General features: G+C 42.4%; 1 protein-coding gene across 1 annotated transcript in view; it reads left to right on the top strand.

Annotated features, from left to right (window-relative positions):
• FRMD4B (FERM domain containing 4B) overlaps positions 1-26,198 on the top strand; it is a 360,291-nt gene that overhangs the window by 91,532 nt on the left and 242,561 nt on the right. The window contains exon 2 of the mRNA XM_027523806.1: positions 11,786-11,913. The gene's annotated coding sequence lies outside the window, so the exon portion shown is untranslated. The remainder of the gene's footprint in view (positions 1-11,785; positions 11,914-26,198) is intronic.

Raw genomic sequence — 26,198 nt, 5'->3', positions numbered from 1 at the left:
AAAGCTGAAACTCCAGTACTTTGGCCACCTCATGCGAAGAGTTAACTCATTGGAAAAGACTCTGATGCTGGGAGGGATTGAGGGCAGGAGGAGAAGGGGACGAGATGGCTTGATGGCATCACCGACCCGATGGATGTGAGTTTGAGTGAACTCCGGGAGTTGGTGATGGACAGAGAGGCCTGGCGTGCTGCAATTCATGGGGTCGCAAAGAGTCGGACACGACTGAGCGACTGAAGTGAACTGAATTGATCTGAAGTTTTGAGACTCTTGAGCCACCCCAAGTTCCGCTCTGGCACTTGTAGTTCGAGAAAACTTCCACAAGGCGGCAGCACTTCTCCACACCCAGCTAGGGTAGGTTGGGCAACCAGAGCCCTAGAGAAAGTGGTGTCCTGGGTGGTAGCTTTCTGTGGAATGTGTTGGAAGAAAGAGCCCAGGGCTCGTGTCTGGATACTCTTTCCTCCGTAGCGTCCCCTTTCCCAGAAATCCCAAGTCCCGCCCTAGCGGCGATGCTGATGGTGCTGCCATCCATAGGCGGTGTGACTCCCGAGGACGGAAGGTGCAGGTGGGAACTTCAGCACCAGGAACCCTGGGGAACAGGTGATGACTTTTCAAAGCTCTTCCAGCACAGAAGTCCATCGTTCTGTGGGTGCACTCAACTTGCTTGAGATGTAGGAGAGCCCGCCCGGATCAGGGATCGGGTTCCCATCCACAGGGGACCGGGCACTCCAGGGCCAAGGAGGGCTTATTTGCTGGCGCCCCGTTCCCAGCTCTCAGATGCACCACACTTCAGCGGGGGACGCGGGGTGCGGGGGGAGCGGGGAGAGGGGGTTGGTCTCCAGGAATACCAGTCCCTAAGGCACGCGGCACCTGGCGTTTGTCTTTTTTTTTAACATTTAATTTTTTTTTTTAACTGCAGTATCATTCGTTTTGTTCCCCTCCTGGCTCAGTGGTAAAGAAGCCAGCTGCTAATGGAAGAGACGTAGGTTTGATCCCTGGGTCAGGAGGATCCCCTAGAGGTGGAAATGGCAACCCCCTCCAGTATTCAGCCTGGGAAACTCCATGGCCAGAGGACCTGGTGGGCTACAGTCTGTGGCTTCTCAAAAGATTTGGACACCACTTTGCAATAAAGAACAATAACATTTTAAAGTAGATAGAAAGCTTCAGGCAATATCAGGAGCCAGCGTTAAATCTTTGGGGAAAAGAAAAAGTGGCGGCCCGAGGTGTCCATATTTTTGCATTCGCCTTTATTATTCTTCTGCTGTCCATTACTAAACACTGTGCAGTGGAGTGTAAAACTCCCCAACGCCCTCCCTGAGGATTTGTTTCCCACCTTGTGTGTGTGTGTGAAAGCACTCCTAAAAACTTCTAAGACCTAGAGCTGGAGTCAGCTAACTTTTCTGAAGGACCAGATAGTCTGTGTTGCAAGTACTCAGGTCTCCATTATCCTGCAAAAGCAGCCCTAGAGGGTGTGTAAAAGAATGAGCATGACTCTGTTCCAGTAAGAGTTTACTTACAATAAATAAGTTAATAATAAAAAAAAGTTTACTTACAAAAGTCAGCAGAAGGTCCTGAGAGTGTAGTGAGACCCTATCTAGGGAAAAGCGCAAATAATAGAACTTCCAGAAATACATGCCTTTTTTTTTTTTAATAAATGTAGACTGACACTACATATGATTGGATGTATTTAAATATTTGTTGGTTACCATTATGTGCTAGCTTGTGTATAGTGGTGCACTCAGCAGTGAACGAGACTGACAGGCCCTCGGCTCCAATGGTGGGGTCCATGTGAGACATACACGGAACATCATAAGTGCCCTGAGAGTCATGGGGGCCGTGATAGACAGAAATCAGCTTTCTAGCATAACTCTTGCAACCAACCCCCTATTTATGGCCATTTAATTTCCTTAATTGTTTTCATTTCATTCATTGTAGTCTTCCCTGTCATAAAGATTCTTAGGATTAAGTCTTTATGAAAAACTATCAGTTTTTACTTAGGCTAAAAATTTCTTACAGTGGAATGCCTGAGTCAAAAGGCATACAGTTTTGTTTTGTTTTGTTTTGATCTTTTGCTAAGCATTGTGTGTGTGCTCAGTCATGTCTGACTCTTTGCAACCGCATGGACTGTAGCCCATCAGGCTCCTCTGTCCATGGGATTTTCCAGGCAAGAATACTGGAGTGGCTTGTCATTTGCTCCTCCAGGGATCGAACTCTCAACTCCTGCGAGACGACTCCTGCTTTGGCAGGCAGATTCTTCATCACTGAGCCACCTGGGAAACATCACCAAAGTACTTTCTAGAAAACTTATACCAACCTCCGCTTTCGCTTTACCTTCCCCGACTTCCTTGCTGCCTTTATGCAGCCAGATCGCGTTTCATAAATTCTGACAGTAAAATGAAAGCACATAAATCTAACCCGTGAAACAGAATTAAAGAGACAGGGAATCATTCGTGGGAGAGGAGCCCTGTTTCAGATGTTTTGTCTCTAGGGTTTCCTGTGATCTGCTCCCTATATCACAGTTAGAAATAAATCTCAGAAGTTCTGTAGTGCTAGCCGACACCAGCTATTAACTGCCTTCACCGTGTGCCAGAAGCCCTGGTAAGCCCTTCATGTGCCTGATCCGAATTAAGCCTCAGAACGAAATGGAACGGAGGAGCTACAGACGGCCCAGTGGTGGTGGAGCTGGACCTCGGCTGGGTCTCTTTGAACTTGAGTGGGAATCTCAAGCTGGCAGTCCCACTGATTGCTTTCTTTGGCTCGCACAGTGTGGGCCAGCCCAGTGTTTAAAAATTTATTGACGTTGTTCCAAACATTTTAAAGCTGGAAAATGTCCCACAAAATCTATATTTAAAACTTGAGAAAAATTGCAAGACCCGGGCACAGTGGGGTCACCTTCCCCCGTGCTGACAACGGGTGGGTCCTGGGTGACTTCCACACAAGGAACATGCCTTCTGATCATGATATTATTGAGCTGAGTTTAGCGACCACTCAGAAATTCCTTCTCCTGCAAACCAATAGGAAGTCTGTGATTGGGACTCAGCAGGGAGCTGCGGGGAGAATGCTTGTCCTGTCTTTTCACCCCAGGCACTTCTTTTGTTTGCCTGCCTGTGATTGTTGCCCAGATGTTAGCTATCGGAGGAGACAGGATGGGGGAAGGGGGAGGCCACCGTGGGTCCAGCCCCCACGTGACCCAGCGTGGCCTCCAGAGAAGGGGCCGCTTTAAACACTTGCTTAGGGGAGGGTGTCTTCAGCTGTTGGGGGGACAGCCTGTAAAATGACTCTTGGTTTCTGGTGGTCTGCCTTCCTCTTCTAACCTCCATCCTTCTCATTCCTGATTTATACATCACCTCAATTCCTTTTCAGTATGCGCCACCACACACTTCCCGGCCACGTGGGTCTCCCTCGTCCATCTTACCTTAGACAATGAACCTGGGGACTTCCTTGGCGGTCTAGTGGGTATGAGTCCGAGCTTCCACTGCAGGGGGCGCAGATTCCATCCCTGGCTGGGGAACTAAGATCCCCCCGTGCCATGCGGTGCGGCCAAAAGAAGGTGGACTTGACCAGCACTTGCAGGTGGCGGGTCAGATGTCTCTTGCAAGGGCCACGCTCACAGCCTGGCTGTGTGCCCACCCATCCCCTCTTGAGCGCGGGTGCCCATTGGCTTTTCTGCTGGGAATGGCTCCAGCACTTGTTTAGCTCCTGACTCTGTGGCTGGAGGGCGAACTGGGGCTCCGCCAGACCTTGTGGCTCTGGGAGCCAGAGTTTGGCTGTCTCAGGTATTCACTTTGTGTTTGATTTAGTTATAGCCATGCGGTGCCACGAAGAAATCACTTTTTTAAAGTACGTACCTGTGCTTTCCACACACCGGGCATTGTGCCAAGTAAGGAGGTCCAGGAAGGAAGGGACAGCGTGGGGGTGCGGAGGGGCCGCAGAGAGCAAGAACAAGGTCCCAGTGCGGCTTGTGCACCAGCAGGGAGCAGATTCAGAAACTCCTTGAGGCAGAAGGAACAGGGTCAAGGAGCCTTCTAGAAGGTGCTCCCACCAGAGCCTTCATGCCAGCAGAGAGCTCTGAAAAGCACCCAAAGTCACATCTTTTCATGTCCATCCATTCAAACCCCCCTTGCTCCACAAGCCCACCTGCCTGCGTCTGTCTTCAGCAGACACCCCCATCTCCATACATCTGGAACCACGCTGTCCAGTACAGAAGCCAGTAGCCACACATGGCTGCTGATAATCTGCAGTGTGGCCAGGCTCAACTGACATGTTGTGTAAACACAAATGCACACAGGATTCTAAGGCTTAGAACACAAAAAGATAGAATGTAAAGGGCCGCATTAGTAAACTCGAATTGCTTTCAGGTTAAAATGACAGCTTTGGCTATACTGGGTTCAATATATGGTTCTGTCTTTTATGTGGTTCTTTTGACTTTACATATGGACAGCTCATTGGTGGCTCAAGGGATTGCTGTAGCTGAGCTGGCTGCATCTCCCTGACCTGGCTATATCAAGCGTGCTTCTTTAGGACTTTGCTGTATATTTGTTACTGATTGGCTATAGGTTACAGCCTGTGTGTGTGTGTATGCTCAGCTTTGTCCAACTCTTTGCTGCTCCATGGATTATAGCCCACCAAGCTCCTCTGTCTATAGGATTTTCCAGGCAAGAATACTAGCGTAAGTAGCCATTCCCTTCTCCAGGGGTCTTCCTAACCTAGGGATTGAGTCTTTTGCATCTCCTGCATTGGCAGGTGGGTTCTTTACCACTGGCGCCACTTGGGAAGCCTGTATACACATATATGTATTTGTGTGTGCGTGAGTGTAAGAATAATATATATTCTCTGTCCCTCTAACTAGGCGGAAGGCAGGACTACTGTCTCATTCCTGTTTCCTCACTCTCTGCTCTGCCCAAGTGCCACTTTTGCTGTTAAAGACCCAGCATGTGTTTGGTCATGATTCTTTCATTCATTTGACAAATGTTTGTCGAATTCAGACTCTGTGCCAGGTTCCCCTGGGAACTTAATGAAGTTTAACTCAATACCTGGCATTGGTAAAAGAAGGTAGCAATTACTAGCTTTGTTTCTCAAGATAAGGGAATTGGGGTAAAATGTTTAAGTGACTTGCTCAAGGTTACCTACTAGGCAAGTGGCAGGAATCAGGATTCCAACAGGCTTTTTTGTCTGGTTCCAGATGGTGTTCAGCATGACTCCTTCACCTCATTCCAGCTGCACCCTAAATCCTGTCTTCTTGTTTGTATATACAGGCTTATTACACTGCTTTTTTTTTATACTTTTATATATATATTGATTTTATTCTTGGCTGTGCTGAGTCTTCATTTCTGCTCGGGCTTTTCTCTAGTTGTGGAAAGTAGGTGCTACCCTCTAATTGCAGAGCATGGGCTCTGGAGCTTGGGGCTTCAGTAGTTGGGGGGCAAGGGCTTAGAGCAACTCAGCTCCGTGGCGTGTGGGATCTTCCTGGACCAGAGATCGAACCCACGTCCCCTGCGTTGGCAAGTGGATTCTTTACCACTGAGCCGCCAGGGAAGCCCTACAGTGCTTCTTAAGTAGGGTGACAATATACACCCTTATATTCTCCATTCTCAATTTTGATCCAGTCAGTTGTTCCATGTCTAGTTCTAACTATCGCTTCTTGACCTGCATACAGGTGTCTCAGGAGACAGGTAAGGTCATCTGGTATTCCCATCTTTTCAAGAGTTTTCCACAGTTTGTTATGATCCACATAGTCAAAGGCTTTAGCATGTCAATGACACAGAAGTTAGATGTTTTTGTGGAACTCCTTTGCTTTCTCTATGATCCAATGAATGCAGGCAATTTGATCTCTGGTTCCTCTGCCTTTCCTAAATCCAGCTTGTACATCTGGAAGCTCTCAGTTGATGTACCGCTAAAGCCTAGCTTGAAGGATTTTGAGCATAAATGTTGCTACATGTGAAATGAGTGCAACTGTGCAGTAGTTTGAGCATTCTCTGCCATTGCCTTTCCTTGAAATTGGAATGAAAACTGACCTTTTCCAGTCCTGCGGCCACTGCTGAGTTGTCCAAATTTGCTGACATATTGAGCGCAGCACTTTAACAGCATCATCTTTTAGGACTTGAAATAGCTTAGCTGGAATTCCATCACCTCCACTAGCTTTGTTCGTAGTGACGCTTTCTAAGGCCCACTTGACTTCACACTCCAGGATGTCTGGCTCTAGGTGAGTGACCACACCATCGTGGTTATCTGGGTCAGGAATCTTCTGTGGATTCTTGCCACCTCTTCTTAATCTCTTCTGCTTCTGTTGGATGGGGGTTATGAGATGGTATCTAGCAGATGCATTCAGCAGTTTTTTTTTTTTCTTCCTGGAAGGTGATGATTACTTAAGAGTGAGAAGCTCTTTGGGACCACGTGATATAAAAAATTCATAATGGTTCCTGTGTGAGTGCCCCTAGAAGCACAATAAGCTCATTTTTATTAGAACTATTGAGTTTCTCAAAACAAATGGGTTAGAGCGTGACCTTGTTGTCATCACCGGACTTCTGATGCAGAGCCTGACCTTTTCTGTGTAGTCCATGTCCATCATCGGTGTCTGTCTGGTTGTCTAGTTTAAATTGAGTGGTTTTGTGGTATTGAGTTGTGATGGGAATGTTAGAGTTAAATACATGGTATTTTATTAATGTAGTGGCATTTATAGATCTTGAGAGGCCTTGGGGTGATAAAAATCTGAGTTATACATGGCATTAAGCAGAGTTATATAAAGCCTGTTGAATATTAATTTTGTAATGATTCATCTTACAGTTTTATGAGACTAGATATAAAAAGATACAGTGAATAATTGAGCCCATGATCTATAAAATGAAGTCTAGGGAAGAAGGAATAATTGGAAGGGAAAAGAGCAGAGCTTTTCCCTTCTTTGCTGACATCAAGTTAATTCAGTCTGAGCTCCTTTCTTCAAATTCCAGTCCCCTAGTTTCTTAGAGCATTAGATGAGTGTACAGTGCAAAATACAAAGCAAATAAAATGTGAATATTTTCTACCATATTCCTGCCTTCATTATTTTTAGTTTAGCCTCTAAATATATTTGATCTTCATAATCTGAATATTTCATGACTCTTTTAGTAAATATTTTTCCAAGTTCTATTTTTCAAAAATTGTTTCTAAAATAAAGCAAATTCTTACACATGTGAAATTTATATCTCTTACCTTGAAAATTGCCCTTTGCAGAAGTCGTATAGCTGGGCAATAAGCATGTTAAGAAATGTTCAATATTGTTAGCCCCAAGGAAACCCATATTCAAACCATAATGAAATACCACCTCATACCTATTAAAATGGACAAACTTAAAAGGCTGACAATACGAAGTGTTGGTAAGGACATGAAGCAACTGGAACTCTCATATCCTGCTGGGCGGAATGTAAAATGGGAAAGCTACATTGGACCACGGTTTTCATTTTGTGTAAAATTAATATACCCTATCATAGGATCTAGCCATTCTACTCCAAAGTATTTACAGAGAAAAAAAGGATATGACGTGTGTGTGTGTGTGTGTGTGTGTGTGTGTGTGTGTGCACGCATGCGCACTTTCAGTCATTCAGATGTATCTGACTCTTTGCGACCCCATGGACTATAACCCTTCAGGCTCCTCTGTCCTTGGAATTTTCCAGGCAAGACTACTGGCGCGGATTGCCATTTCCTACTCCAGGGGATCTTCCTGATCCAGGGATCAAACCTGAGTCTTGCGTACCTGCGTTGGCAGGTGGATTCTTCACTACTGTGCCACCTGGAAACGTGTGTGTGTGTGTGTATTTGTATACATACTAACATGTGTAACAATATGGTTGTGTCTCAGAAATATGCTGAGTGTAAGGAGCCGCATGCAAAAAGAATTCAGACTGTCTGATTTAATTTGTATGAAGTTGTAGAAAAATACGCATCACTATATAGTGACAGGAAGGATATCGGTGGCTTCCTGGGGCAGAGATCGGAGATAAAGGGGAGAATGGAGGATGGAGGGATGTGGAGGAACTTTTCAGAGGATAAGACATGCTATATCTTGATTGAGGTGGTAGGTATAAGGGTGTGTTTATATGTCAAAAATCAACAAACTGAGCCCTTAAAATAGGAGTGTATTTTATTGTATATTGTACATTGTACCTCAAAAAGGTTGCTTTTGAAAATGACTGTTGCATTTTCTCTCTTATTGGTTCATTAGCATCTCTAGATGATCTAAGATCTTGATTCTAAATCAAGTTTCCATATTTACTCATGATGGGATCGCAAATCTCATACTCACATATATAAAACAGGTATAATTAGTACATCTGGCCAAGCTTTTGGAACTGTCCTGAGAAACAAAAGAGATGATGAACGTGTAAAACTGATTTCTGAATCATGATACTATGCAGAAAATCAGCCATCAGTCTCACTCTGTAGTTCACTCTGCAAATTAGAGTGAAATTACCTTGAGAGGAGGCCCATCTAACATTTCAGATAGTTGATCCTCTTATCTGGGCCCCAGATGAGCTTTCCTCATACTGAATGTCTGGCTAGAGCACAGAGAACCTCCTAGCAAGCTTCCTCAGCCCTTCAAAAATATCCGTCTGCCTCAGCCCATGTGCCATACCCATCAACGCACTCAGACTCGGAGCCCTGACTTCGACAGTGACAGCCTACGCAATTGTTCCCCTAAGTCAAGACACGCTGTACAAGTCATCTTCACTTGTCAGCAAGGTCTTAAGTTTAATTTGACATCTTTGAAGAATCTTCTGTTTCAAGAGCAATGAACTCTATGTTGGAGGCTAACCTAGCTGTGGGATGACAGTGAAGATACTCAGAGAGAGAGATGTCTCTTCGGAAAATTAACAACTTGTCTTCTAAGCAAGGCATTGACTTTGAAGGGACAGAGAGGATTGAAAAGTTGGGTCCTGATTTAATCTGAAGCATTCATTTGATTAAAAGTCAGTCTGTGTCTACTGTGTGCTTTGTTTTAGGCTCTGGGCCTTTTCTTGCTGGGGATGTGTCTTTAGGATCCTATGGGACATTATCAGGGGGAAAGAATCACACAAATGCAGATTGATAGTAGTTAGGATACAGTGGTCAGGGAAGGCCATTGTGTTGGGTTGGAATGATGAAATGTAGCCAGCTATGGGACAACCTGGAGAAACAGAAATCTAAGTAAGCGGTGGGGACAGCAGATGAGAACGGCTTGGCAAAGGTAGGGAGGAAAAGGAGGCCAGCATGAGAAATACTGACGGTGAGAGAGGATTGTCGTGTGGCCACTATGAGAAGAAGGGAGTGACCCAGGGCCAGGGGTACAGTTAGAAGCATGGCTGTGGAAGTAGTCTAAGGGAGAGATGCTGGGGCTTGGCTGAGTAATGGCATTGGGGAAAAGGAGAGAAGAACAGATGGATGGGATGTGTTTTAGAGGTAGTGCTGCAAGGATTTGATGAATGGGAAGTGGGGCGATGAAGAGAAAGGATGCATAGTTTTATGGTCGGAGCAACCAGGAAGTGATGGGGGTCTTACTTGGGAGACCACCTGGAGTGATTAGTTAGGGTGTCTGCATCCTTTGTCTGCCTCCAGAGCAGTGACTGAGTTGCTCTGAGGGCTGAAACAGCAAAAGTATTTGTAAATATCCTGGAATGGGGACTCTGTTTGTAAAGACTGTATGATCTCCTTTTTGTGATTCAGACGTGCTAATAAGTGGGTGCTGGAAATGTCATGATTTTCTAATCACAGCCTTCTTTTGCTATAGCCATTTTCAGCAGACGCCAGTTCGGAGCAACATCCAAACCCTCTCTGGCTTCTGTTGTTTGCTGCTGGCTTTACTGTTGGCATGCCACTGTTCACAGCATGCCGACTGGGGGTGGGGCGGGGCTCTGAGGAATTTACTTTTGCTCTGGGAGACTTTGGGGGAGGTTGCCTGTTTTTGTTAATTATGGCTTGTGAATTACTTTGTCAGAAATTTTGAAACCCAGAAGTCTAAAAAAATTACAAGGCATTGTTAAATATTTAAGTACTGCTAATTTCTCTATGTGGTATGAGATTTTGGCTGAGATTGGATCTTTGGGCTGTTTAGTTTCATCCTTATCATCTTGTGTAGAGTCACAGGGGCTTCCTTGGTGGCTCAGTGGTAAAGAATCTGTCTGCCAACGCAGGAGATGTCGGTTCCGTCCCTGGGTTGGGAAGATCCTCTGAAGGAGGAAATGGCAACCCACTCCAGAATTCTTGCCTGGGAAATCCCATGGAACAGAGCAGCCTGCCAGGCTACAGTCCATGGGGTCGTAAAAGAGGCAAACAAGACTTAGTGACTAAACAACAGCATGGAGTCACAGATCCAATTTTGCCTATTAAATCAAATTTTACATTTGTTTCATACAGTGTGTTGGATAAGCATATGTTGGGACATTGTTTTGTATTCGTGGAGAGTCACATAGTAAGTTTAGTACGGGAATACAAGCATCTTAGCTTGTGAAAATGTCTGAGTAACAATGAGAAATGTTATGTTTTAAAATGAATTATTCTTTTCTGTTATGAAAATAGTATAAGCTCATCCTAAAAAAAAATTTGGAAGGTGTACAATAAAACTTGACCATAGCCCAATCACAAAGAACTCCGTACGAAGTTGAAGCTTCTCAGGAACTGGAAGGCCTGGAAGGGGCTTGTTCTTTGATTCGCACCGACGTCTCACTTTGCATGTGAAGAAACTGTCTGAATGGAAAGGTCAGACCCTTGAGAATGGGCTGTCCTGTATAATTCAGGCTCTCGGCAGCATTCCTTTACAGAAGCTGCAAGCCAGTATGGCTAAGCACAAGCCACAGAGCACCGGGGTTAGAATTAGAGAAACAGATCGTATATGGAGTCAGGTTTGTTCTCTGCTTCTGTTGGAAAAGGTGGATTCATCCTAGGGTGGCGATAAGGGGAAAAGGGGCAAAGATGCTTGTGAAGGAATTGCACCAACTTCCTGTTGTCCCCTTCCACCTCACACCTGCTTCCAAATCTAAGAGGAATTGAGGGTCGTACAGGCCGGGCTCGGGGTGCATTGGGGTTCATGGCACGACAGTGGAGTCTTACTGACCCACGTGGCAGAATGATGAATGAATACCACGTCCACGGCCTCCGCCCTCCTGGTCCGATCTTCACTCCTGCTGCAAGTGAAACAGTGGGAGCCCACAGTTGACGAGGGAGAGCGGTGCTTCCTGACTCAGGGAGAGCTTCTGGGGATAAGCTGTTTTCTTTTATAGGGAGAATGACAAATCCATATAAATGAGTGTATCTTATGGTGCAGTACACACACCACACACACCCCCCCCCCACACACACACACGACATTTCATCAGTATTCATGACACACACTTCATTCCCTCCACAACTGACATCTGTTAAAAACGAGATTCAGGAGTGCCATCCTGGTTTCAGCATTTCTGAGACACACATTCCGAGGTGGTATTTTATTGAGTTCCCCCCTGCTCTGACAGCCCTGATTTTACAACTGACTGTAGGTAACTTTTAGTGCTCAGCATCTCCTACAAAGACAGAAACCTAACACTCTGTATTCAATGGAAGGCAGGACGTGAGAAGCCACATCCGTTTCAAATCTTTAAAGAGGGTGGCCTCTTTTCCTCTGTATTTTGAGATAGCTCTATTCTAAATCTCCTAATTAAGTGAATTTCTAAAACTGTGATTCAACTGTAGCCAACCAAAGGAAAATTGGAAATACATTAGAAGTGTCCCTGGTGTGAGATTTCTAGTTCTCTCCTCCGTGCCCACAGACATCAAGGAGCTGCTCTGTTCTGTGTTCCAGGCTTTGATGGGAAATCCAGAAGAAAGAATGTGTGAGGGAAGAAGATGACATCTGTGCCTGGCCAACAAAATCCAAAGATTATTCCAGTGAAAACAAAAGGAAGGCGAGACTGAACTTTCTAGTTCAAGGTAGGTAGACATCTCAGTAAACGCTGAACTCTGGTGTGTTTTACAGGAAAGTGGGTTTATGAATATTTGTGAGTGTACGTTGACTCATCAAGTGGCGCTACGATATGATACATGGTATGATCTACTGTCAAAACCTCCAAGTTACGAACAATGGGGAAGAAAATCAGTAAATACAGTTAGTCCTCTCCTCTCACATAAAAGCTAAGTACCCAAAAGTTAAATAATAGATTACATTTTACAAAGGGATTCTCTCCTCAGAAAGAAAAACAGGCAAAAAGTAACAATGTTCTAACTCTACTGTACCATAGATACATTTCCTACAACATATTTCTAATATTTCATTTGCACGCTTGTAAAATTTTCTTTTTATTTGCAGTTGACTATTTGACCAATTTAAGTCCAGTGTACAATTGTCAACAGCACTAATGATTGTTTTTATGCATGCAATGATTTTCTTCCTTTGCTTGCTGGTAGTGAAGATGTGCTTTGTATCTTTTATGTCAATACTTTGGTTTATTTTTTTTCTATTTTTCACTGCTTTTTGGAATACAATGAGGAGGAAAATGAAATATTTCAATGGTTGCCCCAGCCTTGCTGTAGTGATGACAGTGTGATAGAGATCAATTGTGGGTGTATAAGTAGCATTTCTGTGTTTCTCAGGATTTTTTTTTTCATTAGCCAATCTCAATAATTCATATTTGATAGGCATATTTGAAGGGTAATTCAGATTTGAAGGGTATTGATGTATAACGTGCAAAAAGTATGAATTGTGCACAAGTAGACTGTGCAGCAGTTAAAGACACCTTTTCCCCGATCTTCTCAAAATGCTGCCTCTAGTGAAATTAACGAGAGGATTGTAATTTCTGCGTGCTGGCCCCTGGCAGCAAGGACTACCCTGCAGCCATCCAGGACACGGACTCTGCCTCTCACCACCTGTGTGACTGCGGTGAAAATGATGTGTCTTCCTTTGCCTTGGTTTCCACAACTAGAAGAGGATGGGTAGATGAAATGAGCTAAAAGAAACGAGGCACTTGGACAAAGGCCAAGCGTATAAAGAGTGCTCAGTAGTTATTGGCTGATTTACTTTCATCGAATGAAGTATACTTCGAAAATAGACATTTTCAGTTGTTTGTTTTTTGGGAAGTAGAGATGTGGGAAAGCCCACAAGACATCAGGGAAGCGGAGGGTGATATGTCTAACCCTGGGCTTATCTGTAGTGTCCGAGAGGCTGTCACAGGGACTGCCGGGCACCAGGCTGAGATGCAGGACAGTTACAGGGGTGCTCGATGCATTTCTCAGATTCTTACTGATTTCAGTACCTTGAGAAGTGTTGGAGAATATAGACTTAAATGATGTCGGAGCTTCTGAAATCACAAATGGGATCGGCTCCACCCTTGGCTGTAATCTGTAAAACTTGGTGTGACTTGACCCGCCTTGACTGTCCTCCCAGCCCGACCCCGATAGTGCCTTGTGCTCACTCTTACCTCCTTCCTGACCCTCTAATCACACCAGCTCTTTGCACTTGGAGCCTCTGCCCACACTCCCGAGTGCAGCCTGGGTCCTCTCTCCTGGCCCCCAATTCCCGGACTTTTCCTTTAATCTCAAACTGGACTTTCTCTGGCTTCTCTACTCAACAGGGCCTCTTTGTGAGTTTATTTCCAAAAATATCATCCTCACTGACAGTCTCATCAACACTGAATGTAGGAGCTTTTCTGTCCACAGCCTTGCAACAAGGTGTGTTCAAGTATGATTTCATCCTCGCTGGTCTGGCAGGTGATGAGCCTGTTTATTTAAAGTCGGTGTGAGGGAGGCTGTGAAGGTGTTCAGTGAGGACGGAGGTTGATCACTCATATACTCATCTTCAGAGCCTCTTTCCTTTTGTTTTTTTAACATATCATTGTATATAAACTACTCTTCAATTAAAAAAAAAGAACCTGTTTCCACTCATGATTATTGGGAGTTCTTTTCTTTATTTAGCTCTTCAGGTATTTTTCACCTGCGTTTTCTTACTAGAAAGTAAAAAAGCACATAAGTTCTGTGAAGCCCAAGATGGTGTTTGCCTTTTCACAGTGGTATTCTGAGATTCTGGTCCAGCAACTGCAGTATATGAAGTGTTCAATAAAACATCTTGGGAATGAAAGAATGAATGAGCTAGACAGCCCCCCCTGCCCTCAGGAGCACAGGTCTCTTAAATGAAATGCTCTACCGTGTTAGAGGTTCAGAAATGGCGTGAGGAAAAAAGTCAATAGGTCTCACAAAAAATTAGACTCGTGTAGGCAGGACTGATATTCTAAGTATTAACAAGCAGTCAGCACAAATAAGAATCAAGTTGAACAGGCATGGGCCGTGATGTTGACTTTTCAGTTGCTGGATTGTGGGGAGGTGGAGAGGAATTCAAAGGTGACGCTCGGGACAGTGATCTGTTGCCAGCCACTGTGGAGGAAATCGCAGTACTTTAGTGTCAAGCACAGCTGCATGTGTGTATCTCTACTAAATTTCAGCACCCCTGATTATAGACATTTGATTCCTCTTGTATGAAACATCGAGACTAGGGAAATTTATAGAGACAAGAAGTAGATTAGTCATTACCTGGAGCTGGGATGGCTTCCCAGGTGGCTCTGAGGTAAAGAATCCACCTGCCAACGCTGGAGACACAGGTTTGATCCCTGGGTCGGGAAGATCCCCTGGAGAGGGAACTGGCTACCCTCTCCAGTTTTCTTGCCTGAAGAATCCCATGGACAGAGGAGCCTTGTGGAGAGTCAGACATGATTGTGCAACTGAGCACACACTCATGGAGCTGGGATAAGGGAAGATGAGAGTTGATGATTAATGGATAGTCTTTGGAGTGATGAAAAAGCTTTGGAAATAATGGTCTTGTTTGTTGTACAACAGTGTAATGCAATGAATACCGCTACTGCTGCTAAGTCCCGTCAGTCGTGTCCGACTCTGTATGACCCCACAGACGGCAGCCCATCAGGTTCCTCCATCCCCAGGATTCTCCAGGCAAGAACACTGGAGCGGGTTGCCATTTCCTTCTCCAATTAATACCGCTAAAACAGTTAAAAATGACTGAGGGAATTCCCTCGGTGGTCCAGTGGTTAGGACTCTATGCTTCCACTGCAGGTAGCATGGGTTCAATCCCTGGTCAGGGAACTAAGGTCTCGCATACCATGCAGCATGACCAAAAAAGTTAAAAAGAAAAATAATCTGCATGTTCTGATGATTCTAAAACAATGCTATTAAAAAATGATTGAAGTGTCAGTTTTACATCATATATATTTTACCACAGTTTTTAAAAACTTAAAAAAAGAAAAGGTAATGAATAGTCAAAATAAAAGCAGGAAATACACGCATGCATGCCCATATACACTGTATAGTCTGGGAAGATGCATTTAGATTGTTGAAGGTGGTTGTATCTAACAGATGGAATTAGAGGAAGAGCATAAGAAAGTTTCGTCACATATACTTGGGTATTTTCGGCATTTTTCACAGTGAGCATATATTTAATCATTTTTTTAATTGAAGATTTTTTTTAACAAGTTGACCTGTGGTAAAATCTTGGAGTTGGTACGATATTCTAGCTTGTACGACCAAAATAATCCCAAAGGTGGGTTTGCAGTCGAACTTGCCACATCTAACATCCGTGCTGCAATGTTTAACCTAGAGTGAGAATCTAATTATAGTTTGAAACACTAAATGGTTTTCCTTTTCCAGATTAAATTACATCTTGCAGAAAAACAGCCTCTCACTGTAGAAAGAATTTGGTGTTCTGACTCCCTCAGTAAGGACGGAGTCTTCTATCTAGTAATTTACTATAAAGAAGATGCTTCTGTGTGTAGTTTTACATCCCTTCTTTTGGTATTTAAGGCATTTTAGCTATAAAAAAATGAGCCTCAATCTCAGAACTAAAAATTGTTATGCATAATAAGATTTTTTTTAAACCCTAATAGATTGTTGCAGAAAATACCACTTTAATGGGTCACCCATTACATAAAAAGTTTAAAGCCTATAATGAGATCATACATTTATGTAAGTTAAGGGAAAACATGAAAGAATGTACTCACTGGAGTACTCAGTTTGGTAACCTCAAGGAGATTATCTGATGGATGGCACCAGATGAAAGATTATTTACTTTTCTTTGTATCCCTATATCAGTTCAGTTCAGCCGCTCAGTCGTGTCCAACTCTTTGTGACCCCATGAATCGCAGCATGCCAGGCCTCCCTGTCCATCACCAACTCCCGGAGTTCACTCAGACTCACGTCCATCGAGTCAGTGATGCCATCCAGCCATCTCATCCTCTGTCATCCCCTTCTCCTCTTGCCCCCAATCCCTCCCAGCATCAGAGTCTTTTCTAAAGAGTCAACTCTTCACATGAGGTGGCCAAAGTACTGGAGTTTCAGCTTTAGCATCATTCCTTCCAAAGAACACCCTGGGCTGACCTCCTTTAGAATGGACTGGTTGGATCTCCTTGCAGTCCAAGGGACTCTCAAGAGTCTTCTCCAATACCACAGTTCAAAAGCATCAATTCTTCGGCGCTCAGCTTTCTTCACAGTCCAACTCTCACATCCATACATGACCACAGGAAAAACCATAGCCTTGACTAGATGAACCTTTGTTGGCAAAGTAATGTCTCTGCTTTTCAATATGCTATCTAGGGTCCTAACTTTCCTTCCAGGGAGTAAGCGTCTTTTAATTTCATGGCTGCAGTCACCATCTGCAGTGATTTTGGAGCCCAGAAAAATAAAGTCTGACACTGTTTCCACTTTTTCCCCATCTATTTCCCATGAAGTGATGGGACCAGATGCCATGATCTTCATTTTCTGAATGTTGAGCTTTAAGCCAACTTTTTCACTCTCCTCTTTCACTCTCATCAAGAGGCTTTTTAGTTCCTCTTCTCTTTCTGCCATAAGGGTGGTGTCATCTGCATATCTGAGGTTATTGATATTTCTCCCGGCAATCTTGATTCCAGCTTGTGCTTCTTTGAGCCCACCATTTCTCATGATGTACTCTGCATAGAAGTTAAATAAGCAGGGTGACAGTATATAGCCTTGACATACTCCTTTTCCTATTTGGAATCAGTCTGTTGTTCCATGTCCAGTTCTGCATATAGGTTTCTGAAGAGGCAGGTCAGGTGGTCTGGTATTCCCATCTCTTTCAGAATTTCCCACAGTTTATCCCTGTATATTATTGAGTTATTATAATTAGGCCTTTTCTTAATTGCTTTATTAAGGTACAGCTGACCTAAAAGAAACTGCACATACTTAAAGTGTAAAATTTGAGAAAAAAAAATTTTTGTGAATATATGAGGGGATGGATGTTGACTAAGCTCATTTGGTGATTATTTCCCCAATATATGTATGTCAGGTCATCAGGCGGCACACCTTAAACTTACTCAGAGCTGGATTTCAGTTACATCTCAGTAAAACCAAAGAGTGAGAGAGAGAGAGGTGGTAGAATGATTAAATGGATAAATTATTTTCAAATATAATTAAGACAGAGGATCCTCAGAGAACTATAAATATCTTGCTTTATATTGGGTGTTCAGCACCATTTAGGCAGTAAAAGAAAGCAGCAGCAGCTCAAAGCCCCACAAAATAAAAAGATTACGTGTACAATTTGATGTTCTGACCTACATGTATACCCACAAAACCATCACCATAATCAAGATAGTGAAAACTTGAAAAAATTGAAGTGTTAGTTACTCAGTTGTGTCCGACTCTTTGTGACCCCATGGACTGCAGCTCACCAGGCTCCTCTGTCTGTGGAATTCTCCAGGCAAAAATACTGGAGTGCGTTGCCATTTTCTTCTCCAAGGAATCTTCCTCTCCCAGGGATCAAACCTGGGTCCCACATTGCAAGCAGACTCTTTACCAACTGAGCCATAGGGAAGCTTAGTAAAAACTTACTTCGTTCCAAAATGTTTCTCATGTCCTTTGGTAATCCCAGCCCCTGTCTTGCCCCAGGCAACCACTGATCTTGTTTCTATCTCTCTCCAGTAGTTTGCTTTTCATATAAATGAAATCATATGGTACGTAATCTTTTTCTTTAGCATCTTTCACTCAACATAATTAAAGATTCATCCATGCTATAATGTGTATGGATATTTCATTCCTTTTTATCGTTGAGCTGTATTCCGTTGTATGCATAAAGTCCTATTGTTTGTTTATTCACCATTAGTAGACATTTGAATTGTTTCCAGATTTTCAGTACTAAGAATTTCAGTACGTGAACATTCATGTACAAGTCTCCATATGGATGTACATTTCCCTTGGGTAAATAGCTAAGGGTGGAATGCCTGGATCATATAATAAGTGTGTGTTTAACTTGTTAACAAATTTTCCAAAGTGGCTGTACCATTTTACATCCCTACTTGCACCGAGTGAGAGGCCCAGTTCCTCCACATCCTTGTCAGTATTTGGTATGGTCAATCCTCTATTTTATCCATTCTAATGTTAACGTATGTAGAAGTAACTCATTGTAGTTTCAACTTGCATTTCCTTAATGACAAATGATGTTGAATATCTTTTCATTACTTGTCAGCTGTGTATCTTCTCAGTGATTGTCTTGTTCAATATTTTGTGTGTTTTTTTTCCCTTGGGTCATTTGTTTTCCTAATGAGTTTTCAGAGTTCTTTTTGTATATTCTGGATACAAATCGTTTATCAGATATATGCTTTGCAAAGATTTGCTCCCAGTCTTGAACTTGTTTTTTCTTTTTCTCAACAGTGTGTTTTGAAGAGAAGACATTTTCAATGTGTTTTTTTTTTAAATTGTAATTTGAATTATTACAGTAAGGGACATTTAAAGATATTTGTCCATCTTAGGAATTTTTACATTTATATACCTACCCCATGTTATATCAAGCATATTAAAATGCACGCATGTATCCCACGTTAAAAGGAATTTCTTACTCTATACATGTTTAACCATCCTAGAATTTTGCTTTTGAAATTATTTTTTTCAAAAACCTCATTTGTTATTTAGTACTTTTCAGGACTCATCATGCAGTCCTGATGATTCATGCCATGTAAAATATCAAACCTAAAACTTATTTTTAAAAACAATGTAATTTATGAATACTACAGTTTATCAACTTATGAAGCGGACATGTTAACTTTTACATATATTAAGTTAAATGTTTATTATTTTAGATTGGGTAGTTTCTTTTCATAGTTAAATGACAGTAAGTTTATTTGCTTGTTTTTTAGCTCTTTAGTATAATTTTTCTTAGTTTCTGGAAACTGTGTCATTTCCAGACTTTGAATAAAACAGTCTGGTTAAAATACATTCACAAAAAATAGAATAATAATTTTAAAGAAACACTAAAAAATTTTTAAACATAAAAAAGAAACAGATAATTTAAACATTTTCTGAAACGTTAAATAAACAGTCATTACATGTGAGTAACAGGATTTGAAATAGATTACTTCGAGTCTGACTGGCATTTAGAACACTAAACCCTGAGGAATTTTATGTGTTTCTGCTATTATTTGAATTTCCTGCTGAAGTTTGATTAAAACAAACAAAGAGACTCTTCATAGTCTCTGAAGTCTCACAAAATTTTTTTTAATTTTCTTATTTTTCAAAATTCACTATTTGTTTTAAAACATATGCCTGATTTTTGTAAAAGTATGCAGAGTTAAAAGTATTTTGTGATGTTGACAATTAAGAGCTCTCACCATTCATACCTCAAAGTTAACTACTAAACATTTTTAATTAAAATAGACACCAGATATGTGTCCTTTCTTCCCCTTCCAAGCAAGGAATAACTTTAAAATTATCAAAGATGCATATGTATATAGGAAAATCTAAATGTCAGATGATGGGAGCTAGTGACTGAAGTCTGTGTTCTTCTCATAAAACTCTGCTTGAAGATCATTTAAAAATGTTAAGAGCTTGACATTACTAGTCTTTCTGTGTGTGTGTTAGTCGCTCAGTCGTGCCGACTCTTTGCAACCCCGTGACGTATATAGCCCACCAGGCTTCTCTGTCCATGGGATTCTTCAGGCAAGAATACTGGAATGGGTTGCAGGAAATGCAAATCAAAACCACAATGAGGTACCTCTTCACATGGATTAGAATGGCTATAATATATATAAAAAAGTGTTGGTGAGGCTGTGGTGAAATCAGAATCTTTTGCACTATTGGTTGGGATGTCAAATGATGTAGCCATTGTGGAAAACAGTATGCAGTTTCTTCAAATGGAATATTTTTCATTTTTCTTCCTTTAAAAGGAAGGAAATTCTGATACATGGCAGATATGGATAAACGTTAAAGACAGTATGCCAAAGGAAGTAAGCTAGGTGCAACAGGACAGATACCGTAAGAGTCCATTTATATGAAGTATCTAGAGCGGTCGCATTCTTAGAGACAGAAAATGGAATGGTGGTTGTTTGGAGGCCGAGGGAGGGGGAAGCAGGGAGTTGAGTGGATACAGTGTCATCTGTGATGATGAAAACGTTCTGGAGATGGATTGTGATCAATCTTGTATGTGTGTGTGTGTGTGTGTGTGTTAGTCAGTCAATTGTGTCCGACTCCCTGTGACCCCATGGACTGTGGCCCGCCAGGCTCTTCCGTCCATGGAATTCTCCAGGCAGGAATATTGGAGTAGGTTGCCATTTCCTTCTCCAAATTGCAATCTTAAAAATGATTAAAATGGTAACTTTATATATGTGCATGTGTGGTTCACACAGGCTTCAAGTCGCTTCAGTCATGTCTGACTCTTTGCTACCCTATGGACTGTAGCCCCCAGGCTCCTCAGTCCACGGGATTCTCCAGGCAAGAATACTAGAGTGGATTGCCATGCCCTCCTTTAGGGGATCTTCCCGACCCAGGGATCCTTCCATCTCCTGCATTGGCAGGCAGGTTCTTTACCATTAGCACCACCTGGACAGTTTTATATATATTTTCCCACAATTTTTTTTAAATGTTAAGAGGAAAATCCCCAAGTGTTTCCAAATTTTAAAAGTTAATAGTTTAAAATATCACCCTAATACATGTTAGTGATAGTTGGCCAACATTTCTAAGTGGTCTCAGCCTGAACAAAAGGTATTTTTAAAGGGAAAAAATACTGTGTTCCATTTTAAATGATACTTCGTACTCCCAACTTTAGTGGTGCAAATACAGAAACAATCAATTACTGCCAACTGCCAGGCACTCTTTTAAGACTTTGCATGTCTTAACTCATTTAATCCTCAGCAAAGTAGGAAATGCTGTTATTTTCATTTCACAGATGAGGAACCATAAGCACAGAGAAGTTATGCAACATGCCCAAAGTTGCACAGCTAGTAAGAGGTAGAGCTGTCGTCAGAACTGTGAATATGGCTGCAGGCCCGCAGCACTCTGAGCTGCTGTGTTTTCCCACCTCCCAACTATGAAGAACTTTAGAATCCATAGAGTTGTCTATAACATTATGTGATCATTTCTAGGATTTCTATTGGGTAGTTATACCTGAAAAACTTGAGTGTACTGATATGCTATCAGCTTTTCTTTGATAGAAGGCTGTGACCTGGTAAATTATTTGTCTCCAGCTGGGAATTTTTCTTTAACATAAGCCAGCTTTTTACTAATGCAATTGTGAAGGAGAATGCTATAAAAACGCAAGTTGTCTAGGTTTTGTCAGGGAAAAGCTCTGGAAAGAAAATCTCCATATTGGAAGAGGAAAACAACCTCATAATCAATCTTTCCTTGTCTCCCAAAATGCTGGGTTAAATTAAAAATTTTTTTAAAAAGTCTTTCTGTCTATGTTCAAATAATGGTGAATTAAAAGAAGTTAGTTTCTTGATTGCTGGACTCCTTGGACTCAACATGGTAATAAATACTGTGAATGTCATAAAGATATATAATATAGTAACTAATGGATGAGTATATATTGTATAATTTAAGATTGTTTCCCAGAGTAATTTTACCATGGAGTACTCCCCTGTGGAGTTCCCTTATAGCTCAGTCGGTAAAGAATCTGCCTGCAATGCAGGAGACCCGGGTTCAATTCCTGGATCGGAAAGATCCCCTGGAGAAGGAAATGGCAATCCTCTCCAGTATTCTTGCCTAGAAAATCCCACAGACAGAGGAGCCTGGCAGGCTACAGTCCATGGGGTCGCAAGAGCTGGACACGACTTAGTGACTAAACCACCACCCCCATTCCCTTGTGGAAAGTCATGGGTCCAGGAATACTTTTGGGAATAATGTTCTAGGGGTTTTCCTAACTGACCACCAGGGGGCAGTTCTCCCCCCTTTTATATACTATGATTTAAATAAATCATTGACCAAAACTTTATTTTCCCTCAGCACACCTGAGACAGGCTAACATTTCCAAGCAGACTTTGCTAAGAACTTTAGCAAAGGGATGACGGAAAAAAAATAAGAAAAATGGGAAGCCCAATAAATAGTCATATTTCCCCAATCCATGAGGTGGAGCCAAAGAAATAGCAAATGTGCCAGGCTCTCCTAGGCCAGCGTGAAATACAAGTTCTCAGCCACATTGCCTGCCGTTTTCCCTCCCGTTTCTCAGCCAAGTGGCCTTTCTGTCGTCTTGGCTCACAAGAGTGTCTATGGCCTTATGTTATCACAACTGAGGGTAGATCCCACAGACCTTTGTGTCTTCACAGCTCAGATTCTTTTCTGGTTTAAATTTCCCAGGTTGCCCCTGGTCTTTCCTCTTAGTCCTGGTTGGCAGCTCTGAGGTACCTCCATGATGATGAACAGATATGGCAGCCCCATGAATGTTCTAATCCTGATTAAATTCGCAGTAAATGTGCCTCTCAGGCCCCATGCCAGGGCAGACGTTATTAATCGTCACAGCTTGCCTTCTCTGTAGAACTCAGAGTCAGTCTCACAACCTTTCCTGACCCTGAGCCCCAGGCAGGTATTACCGATACAGTGCTGTTAATACAAATGGGGAAATTCTCTCATCTAAACCTCGGATATAAAATCCACCCACCTCTGGAACCTTCTGACTCCCTCAGGTGAATGTAAATCTCCCTAATCCTTCATCCACTCCAGTATTCTGGCCTAGAGAATTCCAGGGACTGTATAGTCATGGGGTCGTAAAGTCAGGCATGACTGAGCGACTTTAAAGAAGAGAAAAATCCTCTACCCAAACACATGCATACACACTTTAAAAAGTCTACTTTAGATCCCCCAAAATCAAAGTCTCCACTCCAGCCCCATCACATCCTTGTCTGCATCTTACCTATAGCTCACTGTCCAGGTGCTATGCCTAATTGGGAGAGGGGGTTGTTACATCCAGCACATCCCAGAGGCTCCAAACTGGGCCCAGTTCTGACTCTAATTGAAATCATATGGCCTGTGCCCCATTTTTATTCGCTTGTCCTTGGAGTTGCCTTTGTACCCAGCTGCTCAGGAAACTTCCTGTGCTTAAACTTTAGCATAAGCTGTATCAGGTTATTAAAAAGCCTAACATATTATGGTAGACTTTGAAACCAAAACTATCTTCGGACAGGTGGATTTTTTATGCTGAAAATTTATTTGAACTAACATAATTAATATTTTGTACTGTTCATGGGGTTCTCACGGCAAGAATACTGAAGTGGTCTGCCATTCCCTCCTCCAGTGGACCGTGTTTTGTCAGAACTCTCCACTATGACCTGTCCATCTTGGGTGGCCCTACACAGCATGGCTCGTAGTTTCATTGAGTTAGACCAGGCTGTGGTCCATGTGATCAGTTTAGTTAGTTTTCTGTGATTGTGGTTTTCATTCTGTCTGCCCTCTGATGGATGAGGATAAGATGCTAATGGAAGCTTCATGATGGGAAAAACTGACTTTGGGGGAAACAGGATCTTGTTCATCAAGCCAGAATACTGGAGTGGGTAGCCTTCCCTTCTCCCGGGGATCTTCCCAACCCAGGACTCGAACCCAGGTCTCCCACATTGCAGGCGGATTCTTTACCAACTGAATCATCAGGGAAGCCCAAGAATGCTGGAGTGGGTAGCCTATCCCTTCTCCAATGGATCTTCCCAACCTAGGAATCAAACCAGGGTCTCCCGCATCGCAGCAGATTGTTTACTAGCTGAGCTACCAGGGAAGCCCAAAAGCTGACTTAAAACTCAGCATTAAAAAAACGAAGATCATGCATCTGGTTCCATCACTTCATGGGAAATAGATGGGGAAACAGTGACAGACTTTATTTTTCTGGGCTCCAAAATCACTGCAGATGGTGATTGCAGCCATGAAATTAAAAGACACTTGCTCCTTGGAAGAAAATCTATGACCAACCTACACAGTATATTTAAAAGCAGAGACATTACTTTGCTGACAAAGGCTCATCTAATCAAAACTATGGTTTTCTGAGTAGTCGTGTATGGATGTGAGAGTTGGACTGTAAAGAAAGCTGAGTGCCGAAGAATTGATGCTTTTGAATTGTGGTGTTGGAGAAGACTCTTGAGAGTCCCTTGGACTGCAAGGAGATCCAACAAGCCCATCCTAAAGGAAATTAGTCCTGAATATTCATTGGAAGGACTGATGCTGAAGCTGAAGCTCCAGTACTTTGACCACCTGATTCGAAAAACTGACTCCTTGGAAAAGACCTTGATGCTGGGAAAGATTGAAGGCAGGAGGAGAAGGGGATGACAGAGGATGAGATGGTTGCATGGCATCACCGACTCGATGGACATGGGTTTGAGCAAGCTTGGGTAGTTGGGGATGGACAGGGAAGCCTGGCATGCTGCAGTCCATGGGGTTACAAACAGTCAGACACCGCTGAGCGACTAAACTGAGCTGAATTTATATTTATATCATTATCTTTTATTTATGTAAACTTAATAAATAAAGAGAACAGTACGAGATAGTCATTAAGTGTGACCTCTGGAGTTAGATGAGATTCAGCTCCATGCTCCACCACTTGCTTGCCTTGGAGCTTCTGAAGAGTATGGGAGAAACACCTATCTTTATGGTTCATTTGTAAAATAAACATTACTGTGCTTCTACTTTGTATGGAATAGGGCGTTTAATACACCTATTATTACTCCTCTTTTAAAGTTCTCATGTTTCAGCTGAAGCCATCATGAACGGTAGGGGGGAAGATGCATTGTTCTTGATTTCCAAATCTAGGAGAGATGAGATTTGGATGCTGGGCCAGCAAAGTCACTATTTGTGTGTTGAAGGTGAACTTTCCATAGTGGCCAGTGGGGGGCGCTGCCTGAACAGAATAACTGCCTCCAGACCCGTTTCAGGTGCTGCCCTTCCCCTCCAGGGAAGTGGCTGAAAATATTGATGTTAATTCTCTGATTTGTGTTTCCTGCTAAATTTAATTCCATCCACATTCTTACGGGAGCAGAACTGATGAACATTTATGAAACGTCCTCTCTGACCAATACATTCTGAAATGAAAAAGATGTGCTTGAGGAGTTTACAAGGCAAGGAGGAAGTGACACTGATATATTGGGTAGTTATTAGGGAAACGTTTTTGGAAATACTATAAATGAGAAGGGAACAACTAAAGACAGAGAAAAATACTGGGAAAAATTGAAAGACGACGAGAAAGCCCTTCAAAGCTCTGGCACGTCTCATACCTTCCTGTTGATTAAGACACTATCCAGTCACAGAGGTGGGGGAGAGGACTGGGGCTGAAAGAGGGGTGAACATGGGGACTACAGGTGGGGAGAAATAAAGCCCCTTATCTTCCAAGTTCTGATTACCAGAGGGTAAATTTAATATCAACAGCACCTATCATTTTTATATTGCTTCTCTAATTTGTGATTTAGAATCTTACATTCATTCTTTGACCCTTGCCTCTTCAAACAAGCTTCAGAAATTAACCCGTCCCCCTAAGCAAATTTCAGATTCATCTTTTTATTTTCAAAAAAGTTGCTTTTATTTCAACTGCAGGTTTCCATATTAGGATTTGAGGTCGTCAGCTTATATGTTACATCAATTCATGTGTTGTATGCCAATAACTTGGCTTCTGACAACTGAAGAGAAATTTTGTATCTCATTCATTTGATATTTGTTTTTGATTGTCAGCAAAGTCAACACTTTTTTTTATACTTATTGATCATTTGTATTTCTTATGAAAATTTCCCATTGCTCTCCTTTTTGTATTGATTTGTTGATTTCATTAATAAATTAAGAGATGATTTATTTGAAGGTAACACACCAAAGTATAAGCAATGTGTCCTATTCGCACAGTTCCAGTCACAGAGCAGTTCCAAATAATTGGAGAATGTGAATTTTCATCTTCTGCCTAACCTTTGTATGATGTCTCAATGTCTCCCTCCCTCTCGGAGTCAGTCTTGAGCTCATGGATGACTGGTTCCCCTCTCTGAGGT

Source organism: Bos indicus x Bos taurus, chromosome 22 (assembly GCF_003369695.1).
Source record: "Bos indicus x Bos taurus breed Angus x Brahman F1 hybrid chromosome 22, Bos_hybrid_MaternalHap_v2.0, whole genome shotgun sequence".
Lineage (NCBI taxonomy): Eukaryota > Metazoa > Chordata > Mammalia > Artiodactyla > Bovidae > Bos > Bos indicus x Bos taurus.
Note: the sequence above shows the minus strand (reverse complement) of the source record. Positions and strands in the feature narration are given on the sequence as shown.